The sequence below is a fragment of the Zingiber officinale genome, chromosome 1A (assembly GCF_018446385.1).
Source record: "Zingiber officinale cultivar Zhangliang chromosome 1A, Zo_v1.1, whole genome shotgun sequence".
Classification (NCBI taxonomy): Eukaryota; Viridiplantae; Streptophyta; class Magnoliopsida; order Zingiberales; family Zingiberaceae; genus Zingiber; species Zingiber officinale.
In genome coordinates, this window is record NC_055987.1 from 89,559,439 (window position 1) to 89,575,635 (window position 16,197).

At 37.9% G+C, this 16,197-nt stretch overlaps 1 non-coding gene across 1 annotated transcript; it reads right to left on the bottom strand.

The window, feature by feature from the left end:
• Positions 1–1,459: 1,459 nt before the first annotated feature.
• On the bottom strand, positions 1,460–1,565 carry LOC122039202. The gene has a single exon (XR_006128085.1). It is a non-coding gene; the product is annotated as a small nucleolar RNA R71 (small nucleolar RNA).
• Positions 1,566–16,197: the final 14,632 nt, after the last annotated feature.

Sequence of the window (16,197 nt, forward strand, 5' to 3'; positions counted from 1 at the left end):
ACTTTATATTTTGGGGATGTTCTTTCTTTGCAATGGAGTAGATCTCCAGATCTAGGATGTAGGAAGTATTTATGATGTGATGGAGATGTAAAACTATGTGGATTTGCCATGTTTCTATTCAATGACTTGTTAATGCCTTGTTCATATTTGATGAAGTGTGTGTGTGTGTGTATATATATATATATCTTTTGTATATTTTATCAAATGGTTGTGTAGAATTGTTAATCCCGTAGGGGGAATACCCTAGATCGTATGATCGAGCGACGTCGTAACAGGATTGTCCCGTTAACGAACGTCTAGAATATCACCTTGAAAGGAGAAGCAAATCTCCACAAGGAAGTAGGGGATCAGACATAATCACTATGTATATCTCTATGTTATTGTGTGTTAGTGTATTTCTTTGTTGTATGACCGAGGGGTGTCGTGACAGGATTACCCCGCTAGCGGACTTCATAGGAATCACTTTCATTTAGTAGCATAGGACATGGAGTAGGAGATCATGCCGGCTTATCCACTGCAGGGGAGAGTTGGTAATGCATCTAACTTCTTATAAGAGAATTAACATCGAGGATAGGAACTAAGAAATCTATGTAACATCGCCTAGCATTACAAGGAAGCCAAAATCCTATAATCTATCATCCTCCATCCTCTTAGCTCAACTCCTCACAAGATCCATTCTCTCTCTTCCTTCTTCTCTTTCTTGTACTCTCTTTTCTCACCAACTTACGTTTGTCTAGATAATTCACCGTGCGAAGTTAACTAGTGCTTAATCAACAGTCCCTGTGGATTCGATATTCTTTTATTACTGAAAATGAAACCGTGCACTTGCGATTTGTAATAAGTTTTTGGTGTCGTTGTCGGAGACTATTTTCGATTAACATTAGTTGATTAGCATATGAGTTACTCTAGACATTTTTCTTTTTCCTTTTGTCTTTACTTTCTTGTTTTCATTATGCACTTTCTTTCTTGCAATTTAAATTCTATATTTTCTTTCTTGATTTTCATATAACATTTTATTTCTTGTCTTAAATTCTTCATTTTTATTTTTTTCTCATAACTTTTTCTTAGATATCCATGAGCACTAACATGTCAAGCAGACCCTTAAGAGATTTTTCTGCACCCATTTCTACAAGATTTTTATCTCCCATTGTGCAGTCTCATATTGAAGCAAAAAGTTTCCAAGTAGACTCAGAGTTAATTTTCATGATACAAGGTCACAAATTCGGAAGAGAAGTATCAGAAAGTCCTTACATGCACCTTGAGACATTTCTAGAATATTGTGATATGGTGAACTGTGAAGGAGTGTCAGCGGATGCAATTCGATTGATGGCATTTCCTTTCAGTATCAAGGATAAAGCAAGGACTTGGTTATATTTTTTCTGTCCTCAAAGCATCACAAGTTGGGAACAATTGGAGAAGAAATTTCTGAATCATTTTTTCCCTCCAAGTAGAACAATTTACATGAGGAATTGCATCACAAATTTTGCTCAGGCAGATGGAGAATCATTATTAGAAGCATGGGATAGATTTAAGAGTCTACAAAGATAGTGCCCTCATCATGGTTTGGAAAAATGGCTCACCTTGTACATTTTCTATAGGAGAATTTCTTTCTCAGATGAATGTTATTTGTATTCATCAGCAGAAGATTCTTTTATGAATAAAAGTGTGGACGAAACATATACATTAATTGATCAAGTGATATTGAATCTTCAAGAATGGTCAGATAAAAGTTGGATGAAATCTCCCACAAATATTCAGGAAGTGCAAGCCATAAATGCAAGAGAGTCTGTCAAACAAAATGTAGCCCAACCACCCAAGAATGTTGAAATTCACAAGTCACTGAATGAGGAGTTCAAACATTTGGAGAAAAAGATTGATAGCATAGTTTCAAAATGGTTCAAAGAAGACCTTCCTCCTACGCAGATAAGATCTAGTGTAAATGATAATGATATTAAGTTGAGAAGTGGCAAGAATCATGAAGAACTTCTGTAAAAGGATTTGTTTAGAATTGAGGAGAACAATAGAAGAGCACAAGAACTCAGTTCCATTACTCCAGGAAGTTCACAAAGGCCACAAGTACCCTTCCCTCAATAATTAATCACATCAACACTAGATAAGCAAGTTGGACTTCCTTTGCGAGCTCAAAGGGAATATGGGAAAAAGGAAGTTCCTTTCCCAAGACCTTCACTAAGGGTTCCTTTTCCACAAAGGCTAGTGAGGGTCAATGAAGATAAAGATCCTGGCAAATTCTGTGATCCAAATATGGTTGAGTGCATATTTCTTGATGTATATAAAGATTAAGACTCTTCAGATGAGGATTGAGATGATAATACAGTGGATAACAAGTTTTTAGATCTACCTCCAGGTTTTACAGGATGTATAGTGAAACTGAATTTTCAGATGAGGAAGGAGATGTGGTAAATCATCTTAAGAATGCAAATGAAGTCGGTGATCCTCATATTATTGATTCTCCTTCAGATGATATTGATCTCGGTGCATTATTCAACAGTGAATGTGATGATGATATTGATATGGAAGGAAGTGTAGGGAGTTGTGTTGTGGAAGCAGCATCTCAAAAATCACCTCCTTTATCAACACAACCTTCTGAGATTATGAGAGTTGCAAGGATTGAATATGTTGTGGACCAATGTGTAGGGACCTTATGCAGAATTAGCAGAGTCTCAAGAATCACCACTTTTGGTAGCACCAACGCGTAAGACAGAGCCACAACTATCATTGAAGTCAGAAGAGGTCACATCCACATGTTTAGAACTTTCAGGTATCTCTCAGCAAAGTAAGGGTAGTATTCTTAGTGATCCTTTGGAAAACTTCATAGAGGTACCCATCATTGATTCTATTGGATGTGTTTCATCTTTTGATATATGCACTGTTAAACTTAATATTTTTATAGTTCTTTCTTATATTTCTCTTGTATGGTAGGTGTTTTTTTCTTTGCATGTGCAGATTTTTATGGGGCCTATAATTGGAAGCTCAATCTGAAACTTCTTTGACCACCTGAAAGAACTTTAAAGAAGACGAAGATGGAGAGAGCGATATTTCACTTTTTAACTCCAATATTGAAAGCTTTCTCCATAATAAAAGCCCCTGGTAGGAGGGTTCTAAAATATCTTACGCCTCCAAGAGTGAGATTTAGATTAATCTAATGAGGCGGTCGAGCTAATGACCTTAAACAAGCGTTTCTTAGGAGGTAACCCAAGTTCATTTTCCTTGTTTCATTTATGTCTTTAGTTCTTTCTAGTTTCATTTCTTTCTTTATAATAAACATGTATCCTCTACTTAATATTTGTTGTCTATCTTCTTTTATAGGACTCAAAGATTAGGAGGCGGACAAGTACATGATGGAAAAGTTAATGACATGGGCATTTGTCACACATCATTTGGTAACTTCTCTTATTTTTAATCTCCTCCACATTGTTTTTAGTTTTCATTGGGACAATGAAAAGTTTAAATCTGGGGGATGCATTAGATGCATTAGGTTTAGTTTATCTTTTGTATATTCTTCTTTTTACATAATAAAATTTTGTTTTTGCTAGTTGCATCATTCATCATATCACGATTATTTGTTCCTTATTGCAAAATACTAGCACGTTTATTTTAGATTTTGTGTGGTTTATTGGTTACTTATGGTGCTATTATGTTTAGTGATCTATCTTTTTTTTTTATCTATGATAGTATGAAGTCAGTAATGTTTTTACTGTAAGAGTTTAAGTATTGACCTTGTTTTAGGATATCTTACACTTTGCCTAGTTTAGATGGTAAATAACTCTGAAAATAGTCATGATTCATAGAACTTAATTAGTACTAGTGTTTCTATGATGATTTCTCAAACTATATTTTGGTTACTGGATGATACTCGAATCATGTAAGTTCATTTGAAAAAATCAAAATATCTCAACATTTGCATTTATGTGTATTTGTGTTCAAGTGTTGCATATTGCAATCACTTTAAAAAAATAATGATGAAAAAAAAATTGAATGAATAAGGGATATAAAAACTAATTGTTGTGAGTTGAAACTAGTAAGTTACCCCTTTGAGACCGAGTTAGGTTACTGAGGAAATAATTGCTATGTTTCTCTTGATATTGAGCACGTCTTTGAGATATTGGGTAGATTGACAAGGATGAACCAAGCATCTGGTAGGTAAGTGCCTATCGCTAGGAGTATAAGGAATATGGTTCTATGACGACTTAACTAGGCTTCGGGATTGAAACTTGATAAACATAGATCACCATTGCACTGAGCACAAAGGACTACTACATAGGTCATACTCAAACTACTTTTGTATCTTACTCACCAATGAAATCATTTGATAGGATTAGATTGACTTGCTAGAGATTATGATACACTATTTAACCACATGAGTTTAGATGCAGTTTTACTTGAGGACAAGCAAAGGTTTAAGTCTGGGGGTGTGATGTGCGTAGATTATATACGCTTTTATGCATGTTTAGATTCACATCTACTTGTATTTCATTAGCATAATCTATATTTATTGCACCCTATTTCTTTATAATGTCATATTTCCATTATATTTTGTTCAAAAATTTGCTCTTTGCTTGTTTTTATTGACATGATGTTATTTGGAGCAAAAATAGAGCAAAAATGCACATAAGAACAACTTTAGAAGAAATCAAGCCAAGGCTGTGTGACCCACACAGGCATGCTCCCCCACCAGAGGCAAATAAAGCCACGACCGTGTGAGTCACACGGTCGTGTCAACTTCCCTGTGGCTAAGCAGCACATGGTTATGCCTAATAGCACGACCGTGTCAATGTTCCAGAGACAAAGAAAACCACGACCGTGTGACCCACACGACTGTGCCAACTTTCCAAAGGCGAGGAAGGCCACGGCCGTGTGAATCCACACGACCGTGTGACTTTGGTAGAGAAGAAGGCCACAACCTTGTGAGCCACATGGCCGTGTAACTCAACCCGTGAGGAAGTCGGGTGAGGCCATATGGATTCCACACTGTCGTGTGACGAAGAACATGGAGCCATGCCATGCCAAAACAGAGCTGTGCTGAATTCTAGGCAGATTGCAGATCGATCATAAAACGACCATAACTTTACGCTCCATTGGAGTTTCAGGCTGTTCTTTATACCGAAACGTGGCTGACTTCATGATCTACAACTTTTCTTTAAATACAACAGAAAGATAGCACTGTATACTAGTGCTAAATAGCACGGTCGTGCTTCCCAACCATGGGTTCAATTGGACCTTCGCCCATACTACAGACGAAAGTTTTAACCGCCATAACTTTTGGCTCGGTTTATGCCAGGGCTCGATCCAACTATCAAATTGAGATAATTTCAAGAGCTACAACTTTTGTTCAGGGTGAATCACAAGAAAACTTGGTTTAATGGGTGAAAAATCTAGTTTACTTGACCCCTGTAATCCTAGTTTTCTTGGACAGTTTGGAGGAGGTATAAAAGGGTCAAGATCCTCATTCTTTGACTCATCTTGGGTTTGGGACTTTGTCCCTCTCCTTGGGGAAGGGTTCTCACCTTAGGGGGAAATCCTAGAGCTTCATTCACCTCCATCCTTTGACGATCCGTCCATCTCCGGAGCAAGGAGGCATCCCCAAGACATCGGAAACATCGGCAAGCATCTCTTCTTCCCCTTCTTCTCGAATTTAGGGTTGTAAGTATGCTTTACTTTATGTTTTGGGGATGTTCTTCCTTTGCAATGGAGTAGATCTCCAGATCTAGGATGTAGGAAGTATTCGTGATGTGATGGAGATGTAAAACTATGTGGATTTGCCATGTTTATATTCAATGACTTGTTAATGCCTTGTTCATGTTTGATGAAGTGTGTGTGTGAAGTTTATATATATATATCTTTTGTATATTTTATCAAATGGTTATATAGAATTGTTAATCCCGTAGGGGGGATACCCTAGATCGTATGATCGAGGGGCGTCGTAACTGGGCTACCCCGCTAACAGACGTCTAGGGTATCACCTTGAAAGGAGAAGCAAATCTCCACAAGTAGGGGATCAGACATAATCACTTTTTCTATCTCTATGTTATTGTGTGTTAGTGTATTTCTATGTTGTATGATCGAGGGGCGTCGTGACAGGACTACTATTCCATTTAGTAGCATAGGACATGGAGTAGGAGATCATGCCGGCTTATCCACTGCAGGGGAGAGTCGGTAATGCATCTAACCTCCTATAAGAGCATTAAAATAGAGGATAGGAACTAAGAAATCTATGTAACATCGCCTAGCATTACAAGGATATCGAAATCCTAGAATCTATCATCCTCCATCCTCTTAGCTCAACACCTATCAAGTCACATACACTATGAGTATATTTGAAAGACATAAGAAAAGTTTGACAATTAGATTCTCAAATTGAGAGAGATTAAGTCTTGTTGGACTAGACAAGGAAAAAATATGGAAGATATTTATTAGACTAGAAGTGATGGTGAGTCAAGCCTCTTTTAGACAAGGTCAGATCCCTTTTGGTCTAGTTATGCACCAAAATTAGATTAGTTTAATAATGAACCAAGAGTAGTTTGGTTTTGAACCAAGTTGGTTTGATTTTGAACTAAACTTAATGATAGTGAATCATGTTGCTATTGGATTTTATGATTAGGAGATGACTTACTTCCCAAGTCATTGTGTGTTTGTATGTGTGTGTGTGTGTATATATATATATATCCCTCCATGAGAAAAAGAGATTAATTAATTATTGATTGGAAAAAGCCTAATAGCGATTAGGTTTCCTCTCCTATCTTCCTCTCTCACTCTCTCTCACTATCACTGGCTACACAAGATGTAACAACCCAATTTTCCCTATCTCGAGTCTCAAATGTCCATAAAAATATTTAAAAATACTTTTAAAATATTCTAGAGATTTTTAGAAATTTTTAGAGTATTTTTACGCAATTTTTGGAGGTCGTTTAGTATGTTTACAAAAAGAAAGAAATTTTGACAAAAACTGTTGAAGATGAGGTTCGAACCCATGACCTCGGGTCGGACTGACCCAAGCAAAACTGGCCCAACCAGCTGAGCTACACGGTTTTATTAACCTTATATGGAGAGAATTAAGTTTATAGCATAGTTTTGATTAAGCCGGATATAAGAAAGGAATTAGGTTTTGATTTTTTCGGAAAAAAAACAAAACAATACCTCTCAACATTCCTCACCTCTCTCTCTCGCGCGACAGCGGCGGCTCGGGAGGAAAACACACCAAGAGACGGCGGCTTCTCTCTCGGCGGAAAATCGAAGAAGCAAGCATTAGGGTTTGATTTCCGGTGGCCGGCCAAGGTCCAACCCGAGGAGCTCTATCCATCTTCACGGGTTCTTCGTCGAGGAGGGCACGGGGACGCAAGGGAATCGCCGGAGGATTGAGCTGCCCGAACCCTGGAAGCCTCCTTCCTCTCCTTTCCGATTGTAAGTGCAAGAATAAGGGGTAAGTACTACTCACCTGTGGTAGGAGTTGTTCTGAGCTTCGATTTTCTTCCTTGCTCCGAATTTAGGGTTTCCGTTTCCTTTTGTTGCGGATTTTGCTGTGCCGAGTGGATTTATAAGCTAGGGCTTTTATTCTATGCTCTGTTTATCTAGCCGAATTGCTAAGGTTGGTTTGAGTTGTACAGGGTGCTTGCTTAGACTTGTTGATTTCGGTATGAATTGTAGGTTGTTTATTCTGTTCGGATTTTCTTCCTATGGTTTCCGGATCATGCTTTACAGAATAGGGTAGCTAGGGAATCAGCTTTCTTGTTTCTGTTTTGGATTAAGCTATGTAGAAAAGAGAAGTTGCCTGCTTAAGTTCGGTTATAGCATGCTTAAGGGATTTATTGGCTAGCTGGTTGTGTTATGTTATAACATGCATGTCCTGAATTTAGTCCTGTACATGTGCAGATTGATACGTCGTTTATATCATTGAAACAAGCGTTATAAGGGTTTTAATTTCAGCAGGTATTAGGGTTTTAATTTCAGCAAGTATTAGTCTTGTTTGTGTTAATTTGCTGGTTATGAATAAGCATGTTCTTAGCAAATGCAGAATTTAGTTTGAGTACCTTTCATTACCGTTTAGTATTCTCTGATGAAGCATGATTAAAGAGATTAGTTAGCTTCTATGTAATCCTGTTATAGCATGATTAAGGGAATTAGCTGGTTGCTATGTATTTCTGTTGTAACAGGTGTAGAGTTTATAGAAATATGTTCGGAACCATAGAAGCTTGGGACCTTGTTAGAGGATTTAAATGGATTCTTATTAAGAATTTTTTAAGAGTTTATTAGGAGTCTTTCTTTTAATTGCTAGAGAAATTAGAGATTTCACATGATATTTATATTGCTAGGTTTGAGTTAGTTGCCTTTTCTTTAAGCATGTGCAGAATTTCACAGCTTTGCTTTAGGTAGGAAAGTTCTTAAATAAGCATGAGTAGCTCCTTATCCAAGAACATCCCTTTTATTTAGTTAGAATAGGGGTAGCATTGTCCTTTGCTACTCAAAAGAAGACAAGAACAACCCTTTAATTAGTTAGAATGGTTTAGCATGAATAGTTTTCTTTGTTTTGCTGTTTATAAGCATGAGAAATTAGTAGTTTTATAATCTACCTTTGCTGTTTCGTCTTCCTTGCCGTTTACCAGCATGAGAAATCCATAAGCAGTATTGAATTATAGTTCAGTTTCTAGTTCCTTATTTTGATACACATGCATATATGTGTTAGTTAGCTTTTAACAGCCCCTTTATTTTACAGCATGTTTAGTAAGTCCAAATTAGCTCTCTTTTGCTCTATTTTACAGCATGATTAGTAAGTTTGAATTAGCTTCCTTTTGCTCTATTTTATAGCACGATTAGAAAGTTTGAATTAGCTTTCTTTTGCTCTATTTTACAGCATGTTTAGAAAGTCCAAGTTAGCTTTCTTTTGCTCTATTTTACAGCATGTTTATAAAGTTTGAATTAGCTTTCTTTTGCTCTATTTTACAGCATGTTTAGAAAGTCCGAATTAGCTCTCTTTCGCTATATTTTATAACATGATTAGTAAGTTCAAAGACGCTTTCCTTTGCTTTGTTTAATAACATGCTTAGAGAGTTCAGATCTGCATCCCTTGTGTATTTTCATATAGCATGCTTGGTTAGTTGTAATCCTACACTTGTTGGATATATCTACAAGATTCTAATAACCTCTAATAAAGGATTATGAGAAGTGTGAGTAAAGAAAAAGACTAAAGTCTAGTTAAAAAGAGATAACAAGTAAATTAAAGTAAGAGGCTAGTACCCGACTTCCGAGGTTGTCGTTAAACAAATACAGGTGACCAATTCCGAGTTCTTGGCCCTGGTAATACCGAGGTCTTTATCCTCATAGGGCTGGAGGCTCGCTACCCCAGTCACTATTAGAGAGCGCGCAAAACAAAGATGGTACTAGCCCGGGCCCAAAGAAGAAGAAAAGAAAGAAGAAAATAAGAAAAAAGTAAAAGAGAAATTAAAAGATTAATTTCTAGTATAAGAAAAGTTAAGAAAAAAGAAGAAAGAAAGAAGAAGAAAGTAAAAGATAGAAATTAAAAGATTAATTTCTGTTACAAGGATATAGGAAATTGATACAAGTTTTATGCTTAGATTAAATAAAAAGTTAGTTTCTTTAATTCTAAGCTTACTGTGTTAATTTCTTATTATCCTGTTAGATAGTGAGCATGTTTAGTATCCAGTTTCATTTTCTGTATACCATGAGCACATGCAGATTTGCTTTAGCATTTCAGTTTCAGTATTATTGCATTACTTTTTATGCACTTCGAGTTTTTGTGAGATAGATTAGTACTTACTAAGCGTTTCGCTTATAGATCTATTTTCTTTCCTCCAACTGCAGATAAAGGAAAAGCTAAGATATGAAGGGAGACGATAGGATGGTGGTGGTGATGAAGGTGTGTGATGACTGGGACTATGGAGAGATCCAGAGAGTGCTAGCAAACTTGCAGGACCTAATGATTAGAGTTTATGCTTTAGTTCTTTTCTTTAAATACTGTTATGAAGTTTATGTGATTGTGATTGAGTTTGATTCATATTGTAGCTTATTTATGTCCTATTCTGGGAGTTGTGTTTAGTTCTGGTTGCTAGTCTAGTCTTTTGGTTATAGTATGAATTTATTACTGCGTGGTTGTGAATAAAATGTGTCCCAGCCACATGTGGCTGCGTATATATCTTGTGTATTATAGATTTGGTCACCGGTACAGGAGAGACTTTGTCGAAATTTTTCGGTAGGAATTCCTCTGAACCGTGATAAATCTAAGTATTGTTAGTAATAGCTTCAGTGACACTAGTAAGTAGAGTAGTAGTTAGGTAACGGTCGCCCTTAGAGAGTAGTAGTAAGAAGGGTGGGTTGTTACAGTTGATATCAGAGCAGTGTTCCATTCTCCAGCATCACACACACATCAGCATCATCCTCGCCGTCTCCAAGTAAGAAAGTATTTAAATCATTTCTTTATTCTGCTTTCCTTATTATTAACTGCAGTATAGAGTACTTGTTTTTTTTAGTACTAAAGTAAGATAGAAGATTTAGTTTCCCTTTTCTTTATTCATATTTATGTATGATTAGAAGAGTTAGAGAGAGGATACCAAGTCTTTTTCTTTGCATAATTAGATGTTAAGAAAAAGGATGTCCCCGTACCGTTCGTACTGAGAACCAAGATCAGGAGAACGAAGAGCTTAGATCAACTGAGCCCAATCTCTCTGAAGTTGTTGCCTAACTCCAGAGACAAGTAGCAGAACAGCAGCAAGTGATTGCCAATCTGATGGCAAACCAGCAAGCAGTTCCTCCCCCTCCTCCAACTATCACTGCAGAGGCTCCAGTGGTAATTGAGACTCCACCAGCTACCCAGGGAGCCGTCACAGCACCCCAGAGACCAGAAGCTTATCTTATACAGTGGCTGAAGCTGAAACCAGAGAGCTTCTCAGGCACGACTGAGCCCTGGGATGCCCAGGCTTGGTTTAAAACACTAGAGAGCACTATGGAGCTTCTTGACTGGCCAGAAGTCGAGAAGGTCAAGTGCGCCTCTTTCTGCCTGTCTGGAGATGCTCGTATGTGGTGGGAGAGGATAAAGACCAAGAGAGCAGCCGATCAGATGAGCTGGGCAGATTTTCAGTTAGAGTTCTATGAAGAGTTCTATCACCAACAAGCACTATAGTCAAGATAGAAGACAAGACAGTGGGGAGCCAGAGCCCCAGTCAAGTAAGTAGAATGGAAGGAAGAAAGAAAGAAAGAGGGTTCGGGTGGTCTGTGAATATCCCGAGGTATTCCCAGCAGATCTACCTGGACTACCTCCCAATAAATGAGTGGATTTGAGATTGAATTGGTTCCTGGAACCGGTCCAATTTCAAAAGCTCCGTATCGCATGTCTCCAACAGAGCTGAAGGAGTTACAAGAACAACTACAGGATTTACTTGACAAAGGCTTCATTCGCCCTAGTCATTCACCCCGGGGAGCTCTAGAGTTGTTTGTTAAGAAGAAAGACGGATCCGTGCTAATGTTCATAGATTTCAGAACACTGAGCAAAGTAGCAGTTAAGGACAAGTACCCCCTTCCCAGGATCGATGACTTATTTGATCAGTAAAGAGGAGCAACAGTGTTCTCAAAGATAGACCTACGCTCTGGGTACCATCAGCTGAAGGTGAAAGAAAGAGATATACCCAGAACGACGTTCAGGACCAGATACGAGCACTACTAGTTTGTAGTCATGCCTTTTGGTGTGACTAATGCACCAGCGGTCTTCATGGACTTAATGAACAGAGTGTTCAGAGAATACCTTGACAAGTTTGTCATTGTATTCATCGACGACATTCTGGTCTATTCAAGGACCCCAGAGGAGCATGACACGTACTTGAGGATGGTACTGCAGACTCTGCAGCAAAAGTAGCTTTATGCTAAATTCTCAAAGTGCGAGTTCTGGTTAAATCAGGTGGCGTTTTTAGGCCACATTATTTCTAAAGAAGGTATTCAAGTGGATCCAGCCAAAGTGGAAGCGGTCAATAACTGGAGTAGACCCAAGAACGTCAGAGAGATCAGAAACTTCCTTGGTTTAGCTGGGTACTACAAGAAGTTCGTGGAGGACTTTTCCAGGATAGCCTCTCCACTAACAGCCCTCGCCAGAAAGAACAAGAGATTCAAATGGTCAGATAAATGTGAGCAGAGTTTCCAAGAGCTAAAGAAGAGATTGATCAGTGTTCCCATTCTGACTGTTCCATAGAGCGACAAGAGTTTCGACATATATAGTGATGCTTCCAAGATGGGCTTAGGAGCTGTACTCATGCAAGAAGGAAAAGTCATAGCTTATGCTTCCAGACTACTCAAAGATTATGAGAAGAACTACCCTACTCATAATCTTGAGCTGGCAACTGTGGTTTTTGCACTGAAACTCTGGTGACATTATTTGTATGGAGTTCAGTGTAGAATCTTCACAGATCATCAGAGTCTTAAGTACTTCTTCACTCAGAAGTACTTAAACATGAGATAGCACAGGTGGTTGGAGTTGGTCAAAGATTACGACTGTGAAAACCTCTACCACCCAAGCAAAGCTAACAAAGTGGCAGATTCACAAAGCAGAAAGTCCAGTGCATCCCTGATGTCTCTGTCATCATTAGCCCTGCCACTGCAGAAGGAGTTGTCAAATTTTGGACTTGAAATTATTTACGGACAGCTCTCCGCATTGACCTTAGAGTCTACCTTGCTTGAGGACATATAGAGAGAGCAAAGTGAAGATCAGACAGAGGATTGAGACTGCCCAGAGTAGACAGAAGAGCTATGCTGACACACGCCGTAGGCCATTGGAATTCCAAGTAGGAGATTCAGTTTTCCTCCAGGTCGCTCCTATGAAGGGAGTGATGAGATTTGGCAAGAAGGGCAAATTAAGTCCTCGCTATGTAGGACCTTACCTGATCATGGAGAGGATTGGGAAAGTAGCTTACAGGCTGGACTTACCACAAGACATGTCAGCAATACACAATGTATTTCATGTCTCAATGCTAAAGAAGTGTCTCCATGACCCGAGCCAAGTGATTCAGCCTCAGTCAGTGCAGATCCAAGAGGATCTTAGTTATGAGAGCAGACCTACACAGATAGTGGACATAGCAGTCAAGAGATTGAGAAACAAAGAAGTACCATTAGTGAAGGTCGTCTGGTAGAGCCAGAAGCACGAGGAAATCACTTTGGGAGCGGGAGGACAGTATGAGACAGAAGTATTCAGAGCTATTCTAAGTTCGAGGACGAACTTTTTATAAGGTATGGAGGATTGTAACGACCCAATTTTCCCTATCTCGAGTTTCAAATGTCCATAAAAATATTTAGAAATGCTTTTAAAATATTCTAGAGATTTTTAGAAATTTTTAGAGTATTTTTACTCAATTTTTGGAGGTCGTTTAGTATGTTTACAAAAAGAAAATTTTTTTGACAAAAACTGTTGAAGATGAGGTTCGAACCCACGACCTCGGGTCGGACTGACCCAAGAAAAATCGGCCCAACCAGCTGAGCTACACGCTTTTATTAACCTTATATGGAGAGAATTAAGTTTATAGCAAAGTTTTGATTAAGCCGGATATAAGAAAGGAATTAGGTTTTGATTTTTTCGGAAAAAAAAAAAATACCTCTCAAAATTCCTCACATCTCTCTCTCGCGTGACAGCGGCGGCTCGGGCGGAAAACACACCAAGCGACAGCGGCTTCTCTCTCGGCGGAAAATCGAAGAAGCAAGCATTAGGGTTTGATTTCCGGTGGCCGGCCAAAGTCCAACCCGAGGAGCTCTATCCATCTTCACGGGTTCTTCGTCGAGGAGGGCATGGGGACGGAAGGGAATCGCCGGAGGATTGAGCTGCCCGAACCCTGGAAGCCTCCTTCCTCTCCTTTCCGGTTGTAAGTGCAAGAACAAGGGGTAAGTACTACTCACCTGTGGTAGGAGTTGTTCCGAGCTTCGATTTTCTTCCTTGCTCCGAATTTAGGGTTTCCGTTTCCTTTTGTTGCGGATTTTGCTGTGCCGAGTGGATTTATAAGCTAGGGCTTTTTTTCTATGCTCTGTTTATCTAGCCGAATTGCTAAGGTTGGTTTGAGTTGTACAGGGTGCTTGCTAAGACCTGTTGATTTCGGTATGAATTGTAGGTTTTTTATTCTGTTCGGATTTTCTTCCTATGGTTTCCGGATCATGCTTTACAGAATAGGGTAGCTAGGGAATCAGCTTTCTTGTTTCTGTTTTGGATTAAGCTGTGTAGAAAAGAGAAGTTGCCTGCTTAAGTTCGGTTATAGCATGCTTAAGGGATTTATTGGCTAGCTGGTTGTGTTTTATTATAGCATGCATGTCCTGAATTTAGTCCTGTACATGTGAAGATTGATATGTCGTTTATATCATTGAAACAAGCGTTATAAGGGTTTTAATTTCAGCAGGTATTAGGGTTTTAATTTCAGCAAGTATTAGTCTTGTTTGTGTTAATTTGATGGTTATGAATAAGCATGTTCTTAGCAAATGCAGAATTTAGTTTGAGTACCTTTCATTACCGTTTAGTATTCTCTGATGAAGCATGATTAAAGAGATTAGTTAGCTTCTATGTAATCCTGTTATAGCATGATTAAGGGAATTAGCTGGTTGCTATGTATTTCTGTTGTAACAGGTGTAGAGTTTATAGAAATATGTTCGGAACCATAGAAGCTTGGGACCTTGTTAGAGGATTTAAATGGATTCTTATTAAGAATTTTTTAAGAGTTTATTAGGAGTCTTTCTTTTAATTGCTAGAGAAATTAGAGATTTCACATGATATTTATATTGCTAGGTTTGAGTTAGTTGCCTTTTCTTTAAGCATGTGCAGAATTTCACAGCTTTGCTTTAGGTAGGAAAGTTCTTAAATAAGCATGAGTAGCTCCTTATCCAAGAACATCCCTTTTATTTAGTTAGAATAGGGGTAGCATTGTCCTTTGCTACTCAAAAGAAGGCAAGAACCCTTTAATTAGTTAGAATGGTTTAGCATGAATAGTTTTCTTTGTTTTGCTGTTTACAAGCATGAGAAATTAGTAGTTTTATAATCTCCCTTTGCTGTTTCCTCTTCCTTGCCGTTTACCAGCATGAGAAATCCATAAGCAGTATTGAATTATAGTTCAGTTTCTAGTTCCTTATTTTGATACACATGCATATATGTGTTAGTTAGCTTTTAACAACCCCTTTATTTTAAAGCATGTTTAGTAAGTCCAAATTAGCTCTCTTTTGCTCAATTTTACAGCATGATTAGTAAGTTTGAATTAGCTTCCTTTTGCTCTATTTTATAGCATGATTAGAAAGTTTGAATTAGCTTTCTTTTGCTCTATTTTACAGCATGTTTAGAAAGTCCAAGTTAGCTTTCTTTTGCTCTATTTTACAGCATGTTTAGAAAGTTTGAATTAGCTTTCTTTTGCTCTATTTTACAGCATGTTTAGAAAGTCCGAATTAGCTCTCTTTTGCTCTATTTTATAACATGATTAGTAAGTTCAAAGTCGCTTTCCTTTGCTTTGTTTAATAACATGCTTAGAGAGTTCAGATCTGCTTCCCTTGTGTATTTTCATATAGCATGCTTGGTTAGTTGTAATCCTACACTTGTTGGATATATCTACAAGATTCTAATAACCTCTAATAAAGGATTATGAGAAGTGTGAGTAAAGAAAAAGACTAAAGTCTAGTTAAAAAGAGATAACAAGTAAATTAATGTAAGAGGCTAGTACCCGACTTCCGAGGTTGTCGTTAAACAAATCCAGGTGACCAATTCCGAGGTCTTGGCCATGGTAAGATCGAGGTCTTTATCCTCATAGGGCTGGAGGCTCGCTACCCCAGTCACTATTAGAGAGCGCGCAAAACAAAGATGGTACTAGCCTGGGCCCAAAGAAGAAGAAAAGAAAGAAGAAAAGAAGAAGAAAGTAAAAGAGAAATTAAAAGATTAATTTCTAGTATAAGAAAAGTTAAGAAAAAAGAAGAAAGAAAGAAGAAGAAAGTAAAAGATAGAAATTAAAAGATTAATTTCTATTACAAGGATATAGGAAATTGAAACAAGTTTTATGCTTAGATTAAATAAAAAGTTAGTTTCTTTAATTCTAAGCTTATAGTGTTAATTTCTTATTATCCTGTTAGATAGTGAGCATGTTTAGTATCCAGTTTCAGTTTCTGTATACCATGAGCACATGCAGATTTGCTTTAGCATTTCAATTTCAGTATTATTGCATTACTTTTTAT